This window comes from Melozone crissalis, unplaced genomic scaffold, assembly GCF_028551555.1.
Source record: "Melozone crissalis strain CALT ecotype California unplaced genomic scaffold, PUWL_Pcris_2 ptg000045l_1, whole genome shotgun sequence".
Classification (NCBI taxonomy): Eukaryota; Metazoa; Chordata; class Aves; order Passeriformes; family Passerellidae; genus Melozone; species Melozone crissalis.
In genome coordinates this window covers 15,323,543-15,346,260 of record NW_026535823.1, presented here as the reverse complement: position 1 = coordinate 15,346,260, position 22,718 = coordinate 15,323,543, and the positions used below count along the sequence as shown (strand labels likewise).

The window sequence follows — 22,718 nt, the reverse complement described above, 5'->3', positions numbered from 1 at the left end:
TACACCTATGAAGCACCATACAAAATATTATCCAAATAGTGCTTCTGTGCTGGGCAGAAGCCACACAAGGCCTTGTGTAGAAACCTGTGTGGGCCTCAGTCATGTCCCGGCAGACATGGGAACTGTCCCCCCAAAGGTGGTCCAAGTCCACGTCCTACACTCCTGGGTGAAGCTCAAAGAGGTGCAGCTCACCAGCCTCTCTGCTGCAAAGGCACGGGCCAGGCACCAGCAAAAGTGCATCAAACTTCACAAACAAAACCATACGATCAAAAAAAACACAAAACAAAAAAAATTGAAAAGAAAGATTAATATTGTAAAGTATGACATTTCTGAAGGTCAATGTGAGGTTAGCAAACAATTTTGAAACACGTAGTAAACACACAAAATGTTGACTTGTTTAGTAGTCTTAATTAAGCCACGATGTCACCAGATCTATATTAACAAAGAACCGTAAATTCTGACATTATTTAAAATGAAAGAGAAACATAGATGGCAAAATGTTCCTTTTGCCAATTTCCAATTAAAAATAATTTTGAGTAAAGGTCATTTATTTACAAATGTATCAGAATTATTTGTTTAAGTACCCCTCCTCACCATCTTGTCATTTTTAGTGAGATAACATGAACCTCTATTAGTATATAGCAATTAAGGTAAATTTACATATTTTAATTAAGAACCATCCCATATAAAACAATTAGGGTAATAGGCATACTAACTGGATTTCATAACATTTGGACGTTTTTCCAGCTAGATAGACAGGAAACCTTAATTAGCATTAATTAGCACTGATCTGCATATGTTTGATAAGGCATACCCTTGCCACAAAAGATTATTTATTCCTGAATCTGCCAAATGCTGCAGTTACAGAGGATAAAGGGACTTTTCTTCATATTGTATGTAAATTTGAGGCAATCTTAATTTGCTTATAAAGTTGAGTTAATTATTATACAGTAAATATGCACTAATATTTTATATTGATACATAGTTCTATGTCCATTTACATATGTAAAAATCATACAAGTTAATCTAGTCAGTTCATCTATTTTCAGATCTGTTATGTCGGGAACATGGACATCCCATTAATCCCCCATTTTCCCATTATACTATTTTCATTTCATCACAAAACCTTCACTTCCCTCTCAACAGTTAAGTTATATTTTCAGAAAAAAAAAAGAAATCGGAACACTTTCTGAATTTATGCAAACCAAAACCATACAGCAAAATGCACTCTCTCGCTCCCTAAACAAATTACAAAAATTGCAGTTTATGCAGAGGAACCATTTACATCAGTTTGCTCCACATTATCCTCTTGAGCATTTCAGCCCTTTTAGACTGCCCCAGAGGAGCTTGTGCTTTGGCTGCATCCTGGAAAGGTGTTGGTGCCCTGTGAGCACAAGCAGCCAGGGAGGGGCAGTCCCACCCGAGCCCTGCAGGCACAGGGGACTCACCCTGACCACCTGCCAGCAACCAGGGCTGCCTTCTCCCCTGCTCCACAGCAGCCATGCAGCTACTGTAGCACGGCACTAAGCCTGAGCTAACAGCCTGTCCGCTGTGGGAATTATTACTCCTGGGTTTAGTGCAAATTATGATGATGTACGTGGTCTGACTTCCACTTTGCAGCTCGCTCGTGTGCATGTGTTTGCCAGATAATGCTTGGAGCCACCAATGGTCCCTCTTGTTATCTCACTGTGTGCAAGCCTTGGTGTTCTTTCACTCAGTTTCATTTTACTACAGGTAGGAATTTAAAGACTGAGATATTACAGCCTAGATTATACCTCTTGCGAGGCTCTCTCAAAGCCTCTGTCTGCTTCCATGTAAAAACACTCTGAATTTTTCCTATCTGCCTTGGGTCTCCAGGCAATCTCTTCTCCCTTCTGAAAGGAGAGACCCTGGCTTAGACTTTGCGACTGCTGCTGATGTCCCACGGCTTTGACACAGATCTCTTTCCCAGATCTCAGTTACAGTCAACATCTGAGTGACAATTTCTCTCTCCAGGCTCCCACAGAGCTGAATGCACAGACTTTGCAAACTGTCTCAAAAGCAGCCATTCTTCACTTTAATGACCACAAGGGATACACAAAGCCATATGAAATAGTAAACACACATACATCTCTCTGCCTACATTTCCTCACTGTTGAATTTTCCTTGAGATTTTGTGAGATTCCCTTTGGTGCTCAGGGACCTTCCCCTCCCATTCCCCAAAAGCCCAGACATCAGTTTCTTCCAATGAAGAGGAGGCTTCCACTGCCTCCCCAACGCCTCTGTGTCTCACAACCTCTCTGGTGTGTCTGTGCATCATTTTACCTTTCCTGACCAAACCATTTCTGCTTCCAAAAATCCTTCCTGGCTTTGAAATCCAAACATTACCACCTGGCTGCTTTGTCTTGATTCCTTGTGGGAGGGATATGCTGTCTTTATTTAAGATCTCATTCCTCATTTGCCCCTCCTAGTTAAGAGTAAATGAGATGGAAAGAGTCTGTAATGACTGACACTCTGGCACTCCTCCTGTCTCTTGTTAGCACATGACAGCCCCAGGCACAGGGAGACTCACAGTTCATGGAAACAAAATGGAATTTATAACTTATGTGATGATTCAAGGAATCTGTCTATGTACATACAAAATAAAATCACACAAGTGACAGAATAGAAAATTGCCTCTGAGATGAGTGTGAAATACCTACACAGAACTTGCCTTACCAACTTCTTCATCTTTTGTCTCCTGCCACGACTATGAGAAAGCTGAACAAGGGAAGAGCTGGGCAAAGGATCTATTGGCTGGGCTTAGCCAACTTCATGGTCCTTGGTTTTAGGAATGAATTCTATATGGTACCACAGGTTGTTCAACTTTAACAGGAAATTCTGGTGGTAGACCAATTGCTATTGCTGGCTCCAAACCCAGCAGGTGATGGCAGAAGAGCTGAAGCAGCCCTTGAGCTCCAGTCCATGGGGTTTGTGACAAACCACATCCTGGAGTTTTAATTGAATGCTGTCTTTTCCTCTTTGTAGGAATTGTGAGGCCAAATTCTGACACTGATAATTCATTTTCTTCTCTGAAAACCTATTTTTTTTATCTTTTATCCCAACTATGCACACAACCCTTTTATTGTTAATAAAAATTACTGTGTGCATAAAAAGCCACAACAGAACTGAAGCAAGAAGCTTGACAGGAAGTACTTCAGGGTTTGAACCTAAAACCTTGATTGGTTCTAAACAGAGAGATCACCTGAGCAATGAGTTGGTCTGGTTCCTGCCTGCAGGTGACAGGAGAGGTCCACATACAGGAGTAGAAGAATGTCTCCAATATCCAAAACAAATCAAGTATCTAACTCCCTCATTCAAAGGAGACAATAGATGGTCCTTGAGAAAAACAGCACAACATTTTTATGTACTCTGAAGACCAAAGATAGAAGACTTTTAATAAGGAGAAACTAGGGGAGAACAAAGTTTATAACTTTCCACACTAAAAGACAAAGCTGTGAGGAAAAAAAAAAACAAATCTGAAGAAATAATTGGCAAAGACAACAGAAACCACATAAAATTACTTTATTTCATGGGGAAATATTGCAAGTCAATGTGGACATGGAGATTAGAGAAACTGTATTTGGTACTAGATTACAGCAAAAGAACCTGGTTTGGGGGTTAATGTAAATGAAGAGAAGTAGTGACAACAAAAAAAATCAAGGGCTGACTGTGAATCATGAATATTTCAGTTACTGAATTTCTTCCATTGCCTCAAAAGCTTATTCATTTCTCCAGGAAGAGCACAGCAGAAACAATCACACTAATCCTGCAAATATCTCTAGTCCAGGACACCACCAAAGAAAGTGGTGTTACACAGATAAAAGCACTAATATTCTGCTGCTTTTGGATTCCCTTCTCCTGCGTACGACCAATTCTGGTACTCTAGTAACTTGAGACTGACTTAATTTGCATTACACATATATTTCTGTTCCTGTTGATTAATTAATTAACACACTGAAAAGATGACCCAAGGCATTGATCAGGCCCCATTTGCTCTAATAATCTCTGAACTCTGCAATCACATCATTGAATTCTAAACTACTTAAGTCTACCAGTCTGGGAGATTTGAGACAACAGTTTAAATATAAATCTGAGACACTCAGCAGCTTTTAGTCAGCTAAATTTATTTAGGCATGTATCAATATATCACTCCATACCTTACTAGTCATTCTGGATTTTGCTTTGCTTCACACTGTCCACATTTGCAGTTGGCAATTGCCACAGATTTTTGCATTGTAAAATCTCAACCATGCTGTCTATAATGACCAATGAAAGCAGGACAGCAGGGGCATTTCCAGTTTTAGGACATCCAAAGGGTTGTTGGGCACAGTGCTAGATCATGCAATAAGTACATGCATTGCATGTTCCTCCTAAAGCAATCAGCTGAGAAATAATTCACATTGTGAATATTAATTTTGTCATCTGAGGGCATGGAAGTTAATGACACATAGAAATTAATCAAACCATTCACCTCTCTCTCAGACACATTGTTTTAGGGGAACCAAGAAGACAGCCCTTCATTAACTGAGTTCACTTTTTATTTCATAATCATGTCTCCTAGAAACTAAAAAAAAAAGAAAAAAGAGAAAAAGAAAAAAAGTATTTGGAGAAAAATGTTTTAAGAGGCCAGTTTCAGAAAAGCAGTCTCCCAAGAGCTGTGCCACCTCATGCCTATTCAGTTGATGTGGTTATACTAGGCAAATACAATAAAAGATATATAATAATATAAAAAGAACCAAGAGAATAAATCTGTATGATTTTTCATATCAAAGCTCTGATGTGTTCCTATTGATTTGCAGAGCTCAAAACATCCTTTTTCTGCCCAATTTTTTTCAAAATATTTCTGCTAAAAGTACGTTGATGAACACTTGAAATAACAGGGTTGCTGTGGGGAAAAGATGGGTGAAATTAAAGAAAATTACAAAAATTGCAGTTAATGTACATTCTAAAGGGGGGATGAAACAGAATATGGAGAGGAGTGGAAAGTTACAGACACAGTTATAACAGTATGGAAAATTATAGGGAGAAAATGTGGTTGCTACTCCCCAGATGGAATGCAGTCAATGTGTCCAACTTCCCACTCACAATACATGCTCCTCCCAAACATCAAAAATAGTATAAAAGTAAGTTAGAAAAGGGCAGAAGATAGGGAATACTCCATCACAACTTCTCGGATCAGTCAGAGAGAGCCACCTTCTCCCCCACAGGGATGCCTATTGGGTAAGAACTGTATTTTTATGTACACTGATTGTCTCAGTCTAGTTTTTGATAGGAATTAGAGCTTATCCATATACTGCTTTGAATACAATCTTGCAGCCAGATATTATCACCAGCAATCTTTGATCTTTAACCTGTGACAATCTTCTATTATATTAATAAAGAATGTTATTCCGTACACTGTTAGTGGGAGTTCGAGGGTGCTGGCAGGTGCTGTCAGTGGCTCACACACTCCATTGTGGAGCCCAGGAAGGGCTGTCTTTCATGCTGTGTGACCCTGAACACGTCAGTGGAGCTGCCCCCTGATCCAGTGCCTGTTCAGCAAAGGGTCCCCCTAATGGGACACTGACAGACTGGTGGGGCACAAGGGCATCACCTTTCCTGGGGCACTGACACACTAATCAAACACAAATGGTTTGAGAAAATCAACCCTTTTACATGACAGCTGTTTAAGAGAACACCTGGCATTTTTTATTGTGGATATGGAAAAAAAATTAATTGTAGCTTTTATTAATATATTAAGCAATTGTACAACTATTCACTCCTGAAGTACAGGTGTTCTGCAATGTAAATGGCTGCAGCACAATTAAGGTTTCAAATAAGATTTTTAGATTTTAAAAATACATTTAATCACACTGGAAGAAGTGTTAACCTGAGTTTTCCTCACTCTGAGAGACTTCTAAGACACACAGAGAACTTGCCTTGCAGTGTTGGCCCCCAAGGTCAATGAAAGTCACTTCATACTTCAAATTAAGCTTTTCTCAGCTTTAACATATGAAAGCAGATAGGAATTAGTGACCATTGTCAGTTTCTTTTCATTAATATGAGAAAAAAGATTAAACACAATGAGCAGATTACTATTTCTAACAAAGTTAATTTCTTTGACCTTCCTTTCTTCTAGGAAAGGACGGCATTATACTTTCCAAGTGGAGTATGCATCTGTACATTCCTCAGGTTGCTGCTCATTAAGTGTCAAAGTGAGAACCAAAGCAGCCACAATGGCTTCTTTGTGAAGGAGAGATCTAAATAAATACCTTACTAAGGTAATTTAAGTCCAGTATTTCAAAACAGCATACTTGAAGTTACAGCACAGTAAACTGCAATGTAAAAAACCACCTCAGATGTAAGTTCCTACCTTACTATGTTCAATACACCACCTTCTTTAAATGAATTACAAAGTAGAGTAGCTGAAGAACACAGTTATTTAACCAAATTATGATGTGCTTTTCTTCCCAACATTTCAAAAATATATTGAAAAGGCTGAATAGACTTCAATATCTAGTATATGTGAAATGTTTTTAGGGCTTATTTTTGAAATCCTTTAATCAACCCCCCAATATCAAGATTCAGTTTTCCCTAACTACCCTAACTGAAGCTCCCTAGTAGAACCTTATTACAATTTCACCTCTTTGAAAACATGGGGAGACTTTGCCTTTTCCTGCCTAATATCACAGTAGTTAAAGCATTCTGGAAATCTGGCTCACTGCTGTTTGCACACCCTCATAGATATGAACGGCATCACAGACTTATGTCCTCGTAATTCCCTGCCAACTCTCACTCAAGGTCTTGTGATGATTTGCCTCTTCTGTGACTCAGCTGTCTAGCCAGACTGTGTCTAGTATCACCCCTTCTGGAGTTTTAACCATCCACAAAAGGCAACTGAAACCTCAAGCAACAATACCACCGCACACAGCCCCGTTCCTGTACAACCTTTCCAACTTCTTCCTCCCCTCTCCATCACAACTCAGACATGCTCCACCCCTGCAGGGTTTCTTTTATGAGGCCCAAAGCACTGACTCGCTGTCCTGAATTTCCCCAAGTCAGAATTTTTTCCAGCTGAACTGGAAGATAAATGCACAGTGAGGACCTCTACAAACACAAAACCATTCCAACAGTTACAAGACCTTATCTAGTACAGTAGGATTTTTGCAAAACATGGGAAGATTTACTGGCTCATGGAGAAAGGCAAGAAAATTTGCTTATGATTTTTGCCCAAGGAGATTTGATGAAGTCCCTGGCTGGCACGTTCCAGTGCACAAACCACTGCTATGTTGCACACAGTGCTGCCTGTCAATTTCTAACACCTGCATTTACCATTTTTTTACTGACGGAATAGGCCAGACTTTATTCTTCCCATACAAGCACAAAACCTCATTATGTCACTTCCTCACTCTCTCCTTCTCTTTCCCTCAGTGCACACAGAGGCATTTTTTAAAAATGAAAACCACCCGGACAGAAAAACTTATCTCTGAACATCCCACCATGCAGAAACTGCTCTAATCTCTCCACTACCGGGTATGAAAAATATAGCACCATAAAGACACTTCTTTTTTTTTCATTGCTTTTGTAAATGAAGTCTATACCTAGCCCTCTTTCCTCTTCATTGCTCTCCTTTCCTTGAAGACAGATAGTATATAATGATAATACGATGTAAAATAATTATTTTTAAGTTTCTTCAGCAAAATAAGAGCTGAATTTAAAAATATATTACTCCCTGAGCCTTCCAGCATTTTCCACATTGGTGATTCAAAGCCTAACTGTTCTGATCTCTCCACTAGTACAGAACACATCTTGAAAAGGAACCTTGCTGTAACTTACAATTGTGCTTCTTCAGCTTTTACATACTGATCTTTTGTGCTATAAAAGGGAAAAGGATACCTTAAAATATTCTTATTATTATTTTGATGACTGTTTGTTCTGTGCTTACAAAGATGAAAGTACCCACATCTGTACTTATATTCCAGAAGTCTGGAACACAAGCAGTGCTTGTAAATCTTCCTTAATATCTTACTCCATTTCTTGACTGAATCATCTGAGTTATACATACTATTTTTTTAAAAAACAGACCATTACTTCATAAATTATTTTACAGCATTAAACCATCACATTTGTGTTTATTAAATCAATTTAACACTACAGCTTCAGCGAGTAAGCTGGCTTTCCAAATCACTAAGTTAGCACAGAAAACTGCAGCCCCATAAGGGAAAAAGCAATGTGTCAGGACTTTGGAGAAAAACTGCTGAACCATGCACATTGTGTGAAAGACAAATGACAAGTTAGAGGTTTAGTTACCACATATTTAATGTTTTTCTATACTGTCTCATTAGTGCTTTAAGATTTAACCATGAGAACGTGTCACAAACTTCAAAATTTACAGACACCGAACTTCATTTCTACCTAAGCTTTTATCACTGCTGCTTGCTCAGCACACCTTCCTTACTAATGCAATTCCCACACAGAAGGCCATCAGCACCCATAACTTGTGATGAAGACAGCAAAATCCCAAGCCCTTTAGATAATCTCACTAGATCAGTGTATTAAATAAAAAAATTTCTACTCTTTACTTTAGAATAATTGCAGAACAATCCCTTCCCCACTGTAAGCCAAATACGAATGGTTTGCTGCCCTTGCTTATAAGAACAGCCAGCCCCCAAACTTTGTTAATTGTGACATGAAGTTTGACTCCAAGTCGCAGTATTATAAACGTAAGATTGCTAAAATAATAAATTAGGAGATGCAAATACAACAGAAATTAGAAGTAAAAGTAGTAAAAAATAGAATAGCAACTATAATGTTTATAATAAATCTACAAATATTTTCTATTTGAGTTGTATATTTCATAAGGAGATGAAGTATTTGATCTTTGCTAACAATTACATTTGGTTAAGCGGTTTAAAAATGCCACTTTTAAACAATACAAGGCCATATTGCTTTAAAATTAAAACATTTAAATTTTTTCTTTTTTTTTTTTTTACATACTTGCTTGTTTTCTAGGCATTAGAATATAAGGGCACTTTTACTGTAATATGAAAGATAATTTCTAAAATGTATTATGTCCTACAGCACTTTATCTTGACAAACAATTATTAGATATCACATTCAACAAGAATACAAAAAGCAATTTCTATCACAAGGTTAAAATTAGTCTTTGAACAAAAGGTGCTTTCAAAGCAAATCCAAATTCTCATCAGCTTTATATCAGTTTCTCTGTGAGACAGGGAAGTGAGGGATGGAAAGAAGAGAAAGAAAAAAAAAACCTGAAGGACATTTTAAAAATTTCTTGCTAGCGATCAGTGTGAGCACACATTTTATCAGCTTTCTGATAAAGGTCTAAGCAGAAGGACATGATTAAATTTCTGCTGTCAAAATGTATTGTGATCAAAAACTACACCCATCAAAGGAGAGAGATGTAGAACTTGCAGTTTTTGAAAGAAAGTTGAATCTGTATGCAAACATTTGCTTTTGGGTCTGGTTTTGTAGTTCAGGGTTATTGGTTGGACTGGACGATCCTAAGGGTCTTTGCCAACTTAAATGATTCCATGACTGTTGGGTCTTGGTGTTTTGATATAGTAAACTACCTAATCAATGAATGGTTGCTTTAGCTGACGGATGGGAAAAATATTCAGTAATTGCCTTAAAACATTAATTAATTTTCAGTAAGAGGTAATAAGAACAGAAAAACATGATGCAAATAATGCAATGCTAACTATTTGAGGAGAAGAGAATAAAATAAATAGAAGCACAAGGGCAAATAAAATATCTGCACTGATTGCAACTTTTGATCTGTATCCAAAACTGGTATTTCTGTACCATGGCTTCTAAGGGCCTGTGTAGATTCAAAAAGTTTGAAAATGAATGCATAATAACTGAAATATAGTACTTCAATCTATAATGCTTACCCTTGGGACTACAGTGGATTTAGATCATAAAAACTTAGCTTGCCTTAACAGATTAATTATTTTACAGACATCTAAAAATATTAGCCCATTTTCAGCTGTTAGGGAATATCATCCTCTAATCAGTGATCAAAACTTGTTGTGAAGTAAATGTATTTAATTGACCAAATAAAGGAGTAGCAATTCTTAAGACTTCTTTCTAGAAGAGTGCTATTGAATGGTCCCATGAAAATTGAATGAAAAGGCACTCACAGAACTGTGAGTCTAAGAAAATCAGAGGAAGCAACTTAGGTAAGACCCCTTAAAAAGAAATTAAACCTAGGAAAGAGGAGGAAGAATTACATTACATGCTTGCAGCAGCAGGTTTGAAAGTCACTAAAGGGAGTCATACTTACAAGGAGAATACAAATTCTCTTCTTGTACTTTATGGGGAGGCCAAATTAATATAGTTTTTTCAAACATCATCATTAGAGAAAACTCAATGTTAGTTTCTATAATATTCTTTTCTAATTGCTACACAAATTACTGTAGGAAGGTAACAGGGCAGCAGCAGTATTGAGAGGTTCCTAACAGGATGACCTAGAAGCCAAGACACACTAGACCACAGAATGAGCTCCTCCAGAAGAAAAACAGAAGAGAATTGCAGCTCATCTCACAATTCTAATGCTGCAATACTAATTGCTGCTAATTAGGCATGTAACTTCACACTGGAAAAAAGCAAAGAAGTAACTATTTATTTAAGAGACAATACTACATGGATTAAAAAAGCTTCTGTCAACAACTCTGGACACCTGTACCAAGCTCATTTATTGCCTAATTAAATATTAACATGTCCTGATAGAATCTGTGTTATAATTTTAATTACTGTTTTCTCACAGGGAAGCCATAAAATCAATGTATTTCTAGCTGTTCCTAGAGGCTGTTTTGTAAAACTCCATTAGTAAATTGTGAACTATCACTAAAATATTTTCCTCCAGATTGCTTTAAGTAAATCAAGACTATTATATTCTCCTAGGAGGAGGGAAGACTAGATGACTTCCTTCAGGGGAAATATATATGATTTCTTCAAGAATAAAATTTTTTTAATGACAATCATATTTAAAGACTTGTTAAAATTCCTGCACAAAGAATCAACATTAGGGAGTTACAGATCACCAAAGTTATATTTAAATTTATGTATAATCCAAAATATTTTTATTGCTGGATTGAGTAATTAGGATGAGAGCCACATTACTTCCTTCAAGCATGTATTTAAATTTTCTGCTGGGGATGAATTGCAAATATTGAGGTATGTCTTGAACCGACTTACGTATTTTCTTTTTCCATTAGGATTAAGAATGCTAAATACTATAAGCATTGATTAACATTCCTGTGTATTTAGGGGTCAGAAATGCAAGGAAACAATACCAATTCTATTTGGGATGCTACTTAAATAGCTAGGTACAAAACTTTGAAAGTATCAATTCTCCAGGTAGCACTAAATAATTTCAAATTGTAAAAAAAGAGGCACACAGGGAAAGTGGAAGTATTTAAAGAACTATTTTCCTTTACATTCCAATGTTAATCCAACAATAGATTACTACTTTGATAACTGAGCTCTTGAACATTAACTTTGTTTTGAACGTACTCCTTTTATCTTTTCTGTGTAAAACTTCTCTGGAAGTCAAAGAGTCTCTTGTAAGATCAGGAATTTCAAGGCTAAGTCACATTCTCAGAGCCTGATTATACAGAGATCTGGATAATATAATCATGGGGATAAACAAACCATGAAAATATCAGTCCCTGTGCATTTTAACTCAGCACTTGAACATCTTGTGAGAGATTCAAACCAATTTTAATTCAGCACTACATTTTAGAGAGGATCTTTAAAATAGATTTTGATTTTTACTGGAGATCTCATCTACCTTAAAATTCTTAAAAAAGCCCTGGCATTTCCCTCTTTGTATTCGCTACCAGAGTAAGGACGCACATAAGAGTACCGCATGCAAACTGTTAGATTTTATGTTCACAGACATTAAAGTAGCTGAACTACTTTTCAGAACAGATTTAGGCTAAATAAAGAAAAATAAAATATTCACAACATTCTTTCAAAATTACTTTTCTATGAATCAACTTGCAAGGCATCTCAAACCTTGCACTGCAAATTTAACTATCATCCTGAATTAGTTACTATTTTTTAAACGACTAACAGGTTTTTTCTGACTCCCACCATCACGGAACAAACTCTACTGGCATATTTTGACTGATCAGGACAATGTACTTCTCTGGCAAGACAGCTCATACAGAACTTGGGATAGGATGCATACATGCCAGGGGGAGCATTTGGGAATGCAAACCCTGGGTGGACCAAGCTCAGGAAGGGTAGAAGCAGCATGCTCCAGTCTGTTATCAGGAGATCTGAGCTCCTCTGAGAGCACTGTGTGATCATCCATCAGTCATCATGAGGGGCACCACACATGGGCTCAATAATCTAGATAGGGATGGCTTTTTCCACTTGAGAGCTTCAAAGTGGAGATTTCCGGCCTGATGGGCTGAGTCTGCTTTTCCAGCCTGAGCTCTTAATAAATAAACATTCAGTGTTTGCAGATGTTGTACCCTTTCTGACAGGCAGAAATCCATGTAGAGAAGTGCTGAAGTGCACACAGAATTTTTATGCCAAAGGACAAGCCCTGTTTCCCATCTGCTTGTGGCAGACACAGAGGCCCCATCTCAGGTCTGGTTTTCCTCTACATTCACCTGAAGTTTCCATAGCAGTCACTTAGCTAATGCCTATTAACTTTTTTAAATGCCCATGAAAAATTACGTATTCTATTGGCTTTTAAAAATCCACCCTGTGGGACATAAAACAAATTTAATAAAGCAAAAAGATCAAAGCTCATTAAAATATTCTTGTAAGAACTGAAAGCAGCCATGATACATGAAAATTCCTAGCAGGACCATTCTCCTGTTTACCACTGAGGGAAAACATCACTCTAAGCTAAGCATGCCCTCTTTCATTAAATGTATACCAGGTCCCAAACCCCAGCCCTCTCTGGAGTCATTGCTCAGCTCTGTCAGTTAAGTAAATATGCTCATCAGAGGATGTAGCAGCACACACAGATGAGGCAGATATGAAGTCCATTTCCCTTGAAATCAATAGGAAGGTGGCTGTTAGACACTATAATTGAGTTAGGGTTTCATTTGGGAATCTGTGGTAAATGTTCCCACTGTTACTGTCACAGGGGTGCAAGAAAGTATCTGACAGCTGTGGCTGGATCTCTGGCACCATTAATGGCACAGCCAGCTGAGACCTGCTGCAAAAGGCTTACCTTACACGCTCAAACCTGGCATTCTAAGACTAAACCCATCCTGGGCTAGAGAGGGCAGCTTGACTGGCAGGCTCTCTGCTTATTCCAATAAATATTGATTTAAAATTGGGGAAGGATTCAAAAGCCTTCTGATGCTTAACAAAAAAAGTCAGGGACAAAGACATTTAAGGAGGAATAAGGGGTTTAGCCCCACAAGAAGTCCTTGGTTAGGGATAATTATAGTAGTGATAAATACAATGTAGGGATTGGTTTTGCCTCCTTTTTCCTAGCATGGAACCACGGAGTTTAAAGCACAGGTCACTGCAAAACATCACTAAGAAATAGGATATGCACTTGCACATGCCAGATCTCAGGAGCAATCTCACTCCAAGGGCAATGAAGCCAAGTCTGCACCAGGGCCAAGGAGAGCTCCAACACCCAGCGTTACCTCACACACCCAGGAATTACCCAGACTCTCCTCAGCCCAAAGCTTATCCCCACGTAGGGAGAGTCATCTATACAGCACTGCCAATGCTCACTTAATGGACAAAACAATTAAGTATTTAGGCAGGTATAGACTGCATGTTTCTGATTTTGGAGGCATTAGGGGTCTGGATTTTTACACCTCTGCTATTTTAGACAACCTTCCCCTCGTGCAGCCAGTACAGAGCAGGGCAGACTTCTTTGCTGCACACCTAGAACAGGTTGGATAAAATTATTTTTGCACACTCCAGTACAGCAGGAACTCACACGATTTAAAAGGGATTTTCTAAATCACAATGCAAAACACTGTAGGGCAGATCCCAGGAGGACTGACAAAATCTGGCAAATTCTTAAACTACACTCACACAAACTAGTTACTGTAGGACTGTATTGCAGTTGTAGCATTATTTTAAGATGGAAACCAATTGAGCATTACACAAGCCCTTTATGCTATACATCTTTTCACAACTTATATTCATATGTTTTTATTTTATTTAAGCATATACGCCATATATATGCATATTTGCCAAATAAATTGCATAATAACTTAATTTGCATAATCCATACTTTAGTGTTGCATAATCCATACTTTAGTGAATTTTTTTTTTTTTAGTTTTGCTACTCTTTAACCCATAGCCTCCTTAAGGGAAAAACCTGTTTAAAATCTGATTCACACCATTATTCTGTGATGGTGTCATTAGTGTATTAAGTCTTCTTAACCAGGCCCATTCCTGCAATAATTTAATTTTCACAGTTCCCATCAACTCCATTACTTTCCAATATGGCTTCACCGACAGATCTGAGCCTTATTGAAGTAATACTTTTTGACTTTTTTTTTTTCTGTGACTAGAAGGGTTCTGAGAATGGCTAATTTCCTAAACATTGTACATGTACAACCACCAACAACCCAGTCCTTTGTGAAAGAACATGAGTTCTTTAAAAGTGTCTTCTCTTTCACTACAGCCATTCTGTTCTGCAGCAATGTAACAAATTATTTGTGAAAATACATGCACCTACTTCTTATTTATACATACTGGATTTATACCATGAATTCACCTTGTTTTAATTATGCATCATTGCCTAGTTATACAGGAAACAGACTTCTACCCATCTTGATTGTGAAAACTGGCATCTCAAAAATTTTTTTCTTTTTAAAGTGAAGATAAGTTACTGCATTAAAAATAATTAAGGTATTTTTTTTCAGATGATTGGACACTGAATACACATAAAAAAATCACCAAGAGCATTGTGTGCTAGTCTACGTGCTAACCTTGAGCTGCAGTTTATCTATTGCCTGCAATTCAGGAGACAATAAGGCATTTTACCCAATCAGCTGATCAGCTGAAGAACTCAAAAGACTGAAATGGCTTTGAAATACACAGCCTTTTAGATACCAAATTACCTTTGGAACCCTCTACCCAGAAGTAACTCAAACAAAACCCATTTGAAATACTGCTTCAATATTCAAAAAAATCAATAATTTAAACCACAGGTTGAACACTTTTACTGCTTCCACAGCAGAGTGTCATTTTTTGAAATGAAAATGTTAATGGCACCAAAGGGGAAAGCTGCGGCCAGCCGAGATGTGTGTGCGCAGGCGGGGATTGGCTGGAAATGCTGCCTTGCTTTTCCTCCCCCAGTTACGTTTACATAAGATCTCTTAAAATAAACAACTCTCATTTCCACCACTTGGAAAAAATATGTTTTTCTTTGTTGCACTTGATGTTTCTGTCCCTGAGCTGGGCAATATCAAGACACTTCACTGTAAACACACGTTCTGAACGCAAATACTACATCCTCAATTATGCTATTAAGTCATATTATTTTGTATGTAACAGGCACTAGCACTGTGGTTTTGAATATCAGCAAGCACACTGTGAACTCTTGACTAATAGATAGAAAAGCAGGAATATGGATGATGCTGTATTTCAACATTTACAGTAGGAGCAGGAAGCAGTTCAGAGCATGCGGCAAAAGTCAAACAGGTATGGATATTCCACTGCCCATGACACCTGCTCATTTAGGGAGAGAAATGGCTGGCTGGAAAAAGATTTCTTAAAAGACCGGGAACACACATATGGAAGAGACCTAGTAGGAATGTGAATGCTTGAACAGGCTAGACATGGAGGATGGTGGACACAGAATCAAGTCTCTCCTCTGCATAAATTTAACCATCAGGTATATTTTTAGCAGAGTTTGAAATATGTTACCCTCTAGAAACTGTTATTTTTTTATCATTTAAAATCTCATTAAATCCTTGCACTCTCTGAAACTATTTTTTAAAATTTTGTTAAAGGAGGAATGCAAGAAATACAAAACACACTACCCAAAAAGCAATTAAATAAATATCACAAGAGAGAGTTTATGTATCTGGAGGTATATAACTCCCAACACACAGTATGAACAATTTCAGTTAGGGTAACAAAGTATCACTTTTAGTATTGTAAAGAGGGGCATAAGAAAGAAGTCATGAGATTGATGGTCCTTGGTCTATCATTTTAGTACTTTACTCTCAGATATATTCTTACTCTCTGACACATTTTTAGAGCCTTCTCTAACCACAGTGTTAAAATAGAAATGAAAATGTAAATTATGTTATGAGAGTAAAGTTGCTCAAGTAAAAAAATTATGTATTTATACATAGACATTATTATTGTGAAGTGAAAATTAAATTTGCATTTCTGTTTCTAGAAGAAAGAAATTGTTATATACTATTATGAATGTTCTGGCTGACAGACTTGTTCAGGTTTAACCAAGATAAATGCAGATTTTTAGCCTAGAATAAAAAATGATGAAAATATAACTATTTAAGAAATAGACACTCAAAAATATATACTCAAAAAATTTGGACATGGATTCCAATATTCTGTTCTTCTTAAAGGCACAAAAATTATGGATATCAAACAAAAAAATCCACTAATGTCAAGAGAGAAATTCATCTGAGTTTGAATATACCCAGAATACAGGAACATAAGATTTTGCTTATTTATGTGTTTGAGACCTGTGTTACCTCCACGTGAAATCACCTATTTCAGGTAATCCTGTCAGTCTTTAAAATATACCTCCTACACAAGAGCAGCAATCAACTGACCTTCTGAGAACACTGTTCTTGGCAGCAGTATAAACCTAAACAGAATAATAAAAATCCAGTAGCAACGAGAAACCCAATATTCATCCTCTCCTCAATTCTTGCAAAGATAGGGAGGAAAAACAAGCTCAAGTTTATGCTGGAGTTAAGGGATTTGGGCTCTTACAGACCACCCTGGGCAGAAGCTCCAAGCACGTGCAACAAGTGGGTTCTATGAACTGCCAGCATCTCCTTCTGCTCCATCCCAGCACACCCAAACCAGGCAGTACAGGCTGGGGGCAGTTCTGATTCCCTTGGCAGAATTCAAGCCATGAAGTTCATCACCACTGACAATATTTGGATAGATTTAAGACCCAGTCCAATATAGCACGGGCTGGCAGTAGGTTAATCTTGAAATACAAAGCATGGATACTCATGGCAAAGCTTGTGTTCAGAAAATAAAAGGGGTGTAGGCTTCTGGCTCTTATCTGCTGTTGCAGCTACAGCCTGGAATGGAACTATATCCCTCAGCCAGAAGGACTGATAATTCTCTTGCTGTAGCCTCTGGATGTTTCCTCTAACGATCCCAACATCACTCCTATCTTGTCTGGATTGACTTTTGCTCAGCATGCTTTCAACCATGCCCCAGTCTCCCACAAACACTTGAACAATGCAATCAGCTGCTCCAGCTAAATCAGCTGAGGGTTATAAAGCTGAGTTTTGACATATTGAAAACACTTCAATCAATGTCACTTTACTAAACATTCTCTATGGCTTGATATAGAGATTAAATAAAAGGGTGCAAACAGGAACCCTCCTGCACTGCACAGGGAGAGAACCATCCCAGGCAATAAAGCTGAACACAACACTGACACTGCACCAACACTGCGCTCCTCTCACTCCATTGTTTAAGCATGAGGCTTGACAACGGAACAGGAAGATGCTTTGGGACAGACTGCATCAGGGACATTTGGGAAATGTTTCCAATTTCTATAGATTCCACAGACATATAAGATAGACCAACAACTGCATATGAAAAAGATTGGTAGGTTTAAAACAAATTATTTCTAAAATAGGTTGGCTGCTGATGCTGTTTAACAGCAGCATTATTGCCATACAATTTTTGTTACAGGCTGTCATGTTGCAACAGGGCTTTACACACATACATTTACTATACCATGTGAATTACTAGAAACATGCCTTTTTATGTTTGTGCAATTTATTAAAGCATAAATCATAATAGCATGTGCCAGAAATTCCTTTTGAAGGATATAATAAGGTAACAATTATCCTCTGAACTCCTTTCTTTGTCTTCAGAGAATAAAATGCATTAGAACATATCCATTTGCTGCCCCATGACAGAAAATGAAAGCAACTGTGATGGTTGCACTGTATGCTTTCAGTTCCTGCAGTTGGCTGGTGAAGTGAGCTTTGTTCCTGAATATGCTGTCAGAGACAAAACAACAGTTTTGCCAGTACTTTTAAAGAATAAACCTTAAAAACAGTAAGACAAAATTAATTGAAGAGGTTTGTTTTTACATATGTGCAGACGGATGTGGAAAAATCCTACATATAAATATTAAATGTAAATTTAAAGTATAAAGAAAATTATGTACACAAGGCCTCCCTGTATGGTTTTGACTTGAATCAATGTACTTCACCTTTTTCATTTTATGTAACAAGTCACAGGATCTGATTCAGGGGAATTGTAGCGTTTTCTTCTGTGGAAATATACACAGCGGAGCAACATTACAAGTATTGATAAATTCCCCTCAGAGAAGGTTTAAGGCCTTTTAGATTAGCCTGTGAATGTTTGGAGTCGTGTGTTTGATGAATGGCACAGTGAGAATGTTCTTAATGTACCATGATTTTACCCAATTATTTTTGAAGGAAAAATCATAAACTAACATTCACTACATAGAAGGTGCTACATAAAGGCATTATTAACTGCAGGTAAGTAGAAGCAGCAAGATCACAGGATAAAATTTGCTTTATTAATTTAAAGAAAGTATAATTTAATTTGTCAAATTTTGATTGTTTTATAATACTATTTCTATGGAAGAAGAAACATATGTGTGGTTTAAATTTAAAAGAAAAAAAATAAAACCAAGTTTCAGTAGCAACCCAGAATTCAGCTATTTTTTTCTTCTTCTTCCAGAAAGACACTGCATCCAAACCACATGCCCCAAATGCTTAGGAGTAAAATGGTGTGGACCTCTGAAACAAATGTGATTTCCAGGAATCAAAGTGGATATTAAGTTTCACTCTGCTCAAGTGACATCATAACATTCTTAACAACTAAGTACCTATATATATACACACACCTTCTTTGGTTTAGCTCACGATATACAAAGAGCTATATTGTTCATAGATTTTGCAGATGCTAACTCAAAATTAAATCACAATGTTATGTGAAGACCCAATCATGTGTTGTGCAATTTTGATTCTGCAGGATATTTACCTTTGTAATGAACTTCAAGAAAGTCCACATACCATGTCATTTTACTAAATGAAAAATTTAAGTCACAACAAAGTCATGCTTGGCTGAATTTGATGTCTGTACTCCTGTACTGCCCAGGTTCTCTCTGCTTAATATTCCTGACCATTTCCATTGGCTTTGGGTCAGAATCTGGAATCTAGATTTTTATTAGATTTTGTATTATAGTTTATGCTATATTATAGCATATTATAGTTATGCGCAGTGTGCATATATTTTACTCAGAGCACCATTATGACCTGCTCATACTCTGTCACATTTAGGGACAGACACAATGCCAATTAAAATGCATTCAGAATGCCACACATGATAGTTATGATGGCTGGCAAGCATCCTTATTAACAACCATACTTTTTCAACAACAACACATATACAGCAGTTCCCTGGAAACAAGATCATTTCAGGACTCCACTAAATAGATCACAACGCCATAATTACTGCCATGGTCAAGTCACACAGTTTGGTGAAGTTCTGTACACGAGAATTTTGATACCCTGTGTTTATCTAAAGTTCAAACTGACTAAAATAAAAGAGCACATGTCACTGCTTTTCTAATATTACATGCTTAAGCCTTATTTTATTTACAGCTTCCAGCAGCTCTCAGCTCGATGCTGGTTGTGCTGGCTGCCACGTAGCTGGAGAAGGCTAACAAACCCCTGCGTGTTCACATGACAACCTTTGTGCAAACGCATCCTTATTCTGTCATCTACTGGCAGCGCGCTCCCAGCCATGGGCTCTGCCAGTCCTTACCAGTTTGCCAATTACACAAGCTGCTTCCCAGACATCAGACAAAAATTCCATAAGACTGCTGTGCGAGCGTACCCTAATTAACCATCAGCTTAATTAGACAATTTACTGTGTAATTAGCAGGCAATTAGTCAACACCTCTCAGATCTTATTGACTGCTGTGACAGCCTTCCTTAGTCTACACATTCCCATACGCTTCCACGACCATGATCCCAGCCCTATCCTGTACAACAGCAGCCCTTGCAAGGGAAGGGAAATCATATTACATAACAAGGGAAGAGGAAGAAAAATCAATATATAGCCTGTTCATTTATTGAACTGTCTTCTAACCAAGACTTTCTTTTCTCTAGGAGTAGAAGGTCAGCTGCTAACAAAGAAACATTCAGCTATAACATTAGCTTAAGTCTTTTTCATTTGTAATGTGGTTAAGGAATTTATTTTTTTTTCCTCTTATACTGCACTAAATCATCAAAGAAGTCAGGCAAGCAGAAGTTAAAGAAAAAAACCTTAAAACTTACTAACATATTTTAAGTTTAAATATATGTCCTAGAACAGTGAAAAGGTGGTGATAGCTGCTTTTGAGACCTATAGCTTGCATTGTAATTAATTGCTTCATAGTCTAAAATGCACAAGGAGAGCCAAAATAAAGTATAAAATGTTGATACTCAATAATAATTTAATAGCATCAGTGTAATTAAGTAGAAATAATTTGTGAAGTAGTATCAAGTATCCTCCACACAAATCTAAAGTTGTATGTCCTTATAATACAAGATGTGGGAAATTATAATTAAAGACTAATATAACATGGATATTAATGGATTCCTAAATATGTGTGTTCCTTTTTCTATAGACTGAAAATTGGATTTGCAATTAGCATTGACAAGAGCTTTTTGGATAATTCTTAAAGTAGTAATTCCAAAGTTCACAGAATGGAAACTCTCGTGTCCTCCTGGAATTAACTCTAGAGGATTTATTCACAAAAACCCTACACTACTTGACTGAAGGATAGAATCCCACAATTGCTATTTTAGTTAAAAAAATAGGTAATTCTGTTTCTCAAATAATGACAAGAAATGTTATATAGAATACACTCACATACATATTTGGATTAGTAAAGGTATTTTAACATAAGAACCTGTCAGGTTTTTTAAACATATGGGGCTTCATTCTGCTTTTGCAACAATGTCAATCAGAAGTAAATGCAATTATATCACCATGAGATTGAAAAATCAGCTCTTTGCTTTCTTAACTTCTTGTGTGGGCAAATCAGATGTTGAACACAGCATTATCCTTTTAATTTACCGAGTGGGAACTCAAGACCTGAGATGACTCAAACACTTAAAGACAAGTGTATCACCTGTACACAGAAGCTGCACTGGTATAACCGAAAATTCCTTGAAAAATGATCAAGCTAAACCCTGTAAACTCATGTGTGGAAACAATGCCAGCTCAGAGATAGTTACTTCATTTCAGCCAATGCCTGTAAATTCTTAGCAGGAGCTGTACAGCACCATAAACATGCTTGACACCAATCTCAGCGTCCCCGTACAGTCAGTTTGGGCCCACATTTCTGCAAACATCTTGCAAGACTGCATGGTCCAAGCAGGAATCTTGGGGCAAGAGCTGCTGCATGAGGTGCTCCAGGTCTCCCCAGCCTGTGGTTCAGAGCAGAAAAGCAGCCACCCAGAGCAAGGCTGCCTTGTAAGGTGCCCAGCTGGAGCAGAAGCCACCAGTGCTGCCAGTGAGGAGCCCAGGCAGGTGCTCCCCAAGGCACCTCAGCCTTGGCATGACAGTGGGCACAGGGGGAACACAAAGGGTCACCTGGGCTCTCGCAGAAGCCAGCCTTTGGCCTCAGCAAAAATGCTGAACTGTAAATCAGAGCAAATGAATCATGACAGCCACTTTTCCTTTATTCCACTTCAGGCCTAGAATGAAGTCTAGATGGTATTCTAGATTTATTTTTATAATTAGAATGTGGAAATGAATGAAAAAACCCTGAACTCTGACACATGCACTTAATCAAATGGGGAGAATCAAAAAGCCAATGACTTGACAGAAGGGAAACTTCTGTCATTCTATATTGACAAAATAAAAGACTTCATTTTTTCCTGAACGCCAGTGGTTAGCTTTTAAAGGGCATCATAATAATTTCAAAAAATAGGGAAGTTAGTAATTTATGCTGAAACTTGAAAATATTAAGTATGGCTTTATGCTTTGATTGTCATAGGTGTGTTTTAGATAAAACTAGTAAGAAAAACATCCTACAATCTTTTCTAATAAATTATAAAATATATTAATGCCACTTAAGAAAGTTAGATGCAGTTGGTTGGCACAAAAAAAAGGTTTGCAACAAATCTCAATTGAGCATGGAAAATATGTGAAAATTCTAAATTTCAGAATTACACTTGCCACTTTCTAGCTTACATTCAAACTGCCCTTTTAGCTGAAATCCTTCCAGACAAAAAATTATGTGAGTCATTTACAAGATCACCAACAACCTTCCAAGGACATAAAAAACAACCACAGAAAAATGTAGCTGAATGGTATTTTACACAAGTATGTTACATATTTGCTTTTTAGAATCCTGTTTATTCAGGATGTGATATTCAAAAATGTTGAGTACTTCAGACACAGCCAACTGCAGATCCTCAGCAGTTTTGGAAAATCATGCATGTGTGCTCTCCTTGTCTCTCTCGATAAATATTTGCAGGTATTTTCAGAAG

At 37.4% G+C, this 22,718-nt stretch overlaps 1 protein-coding gene across 3 annotated transcripts in view; it reads right to left on the bottom strand.

Moving 5' to 3' along the window:
- DPYD (dihydropyrimidine dehydrogenase) overlaps positions 1-22,718 on the bottom strand; it is a 329,698-nt gene that overhangs the window by 126,377 nt on the left and 180,603 nt on the right. The window lies entirely within an intron of this gene.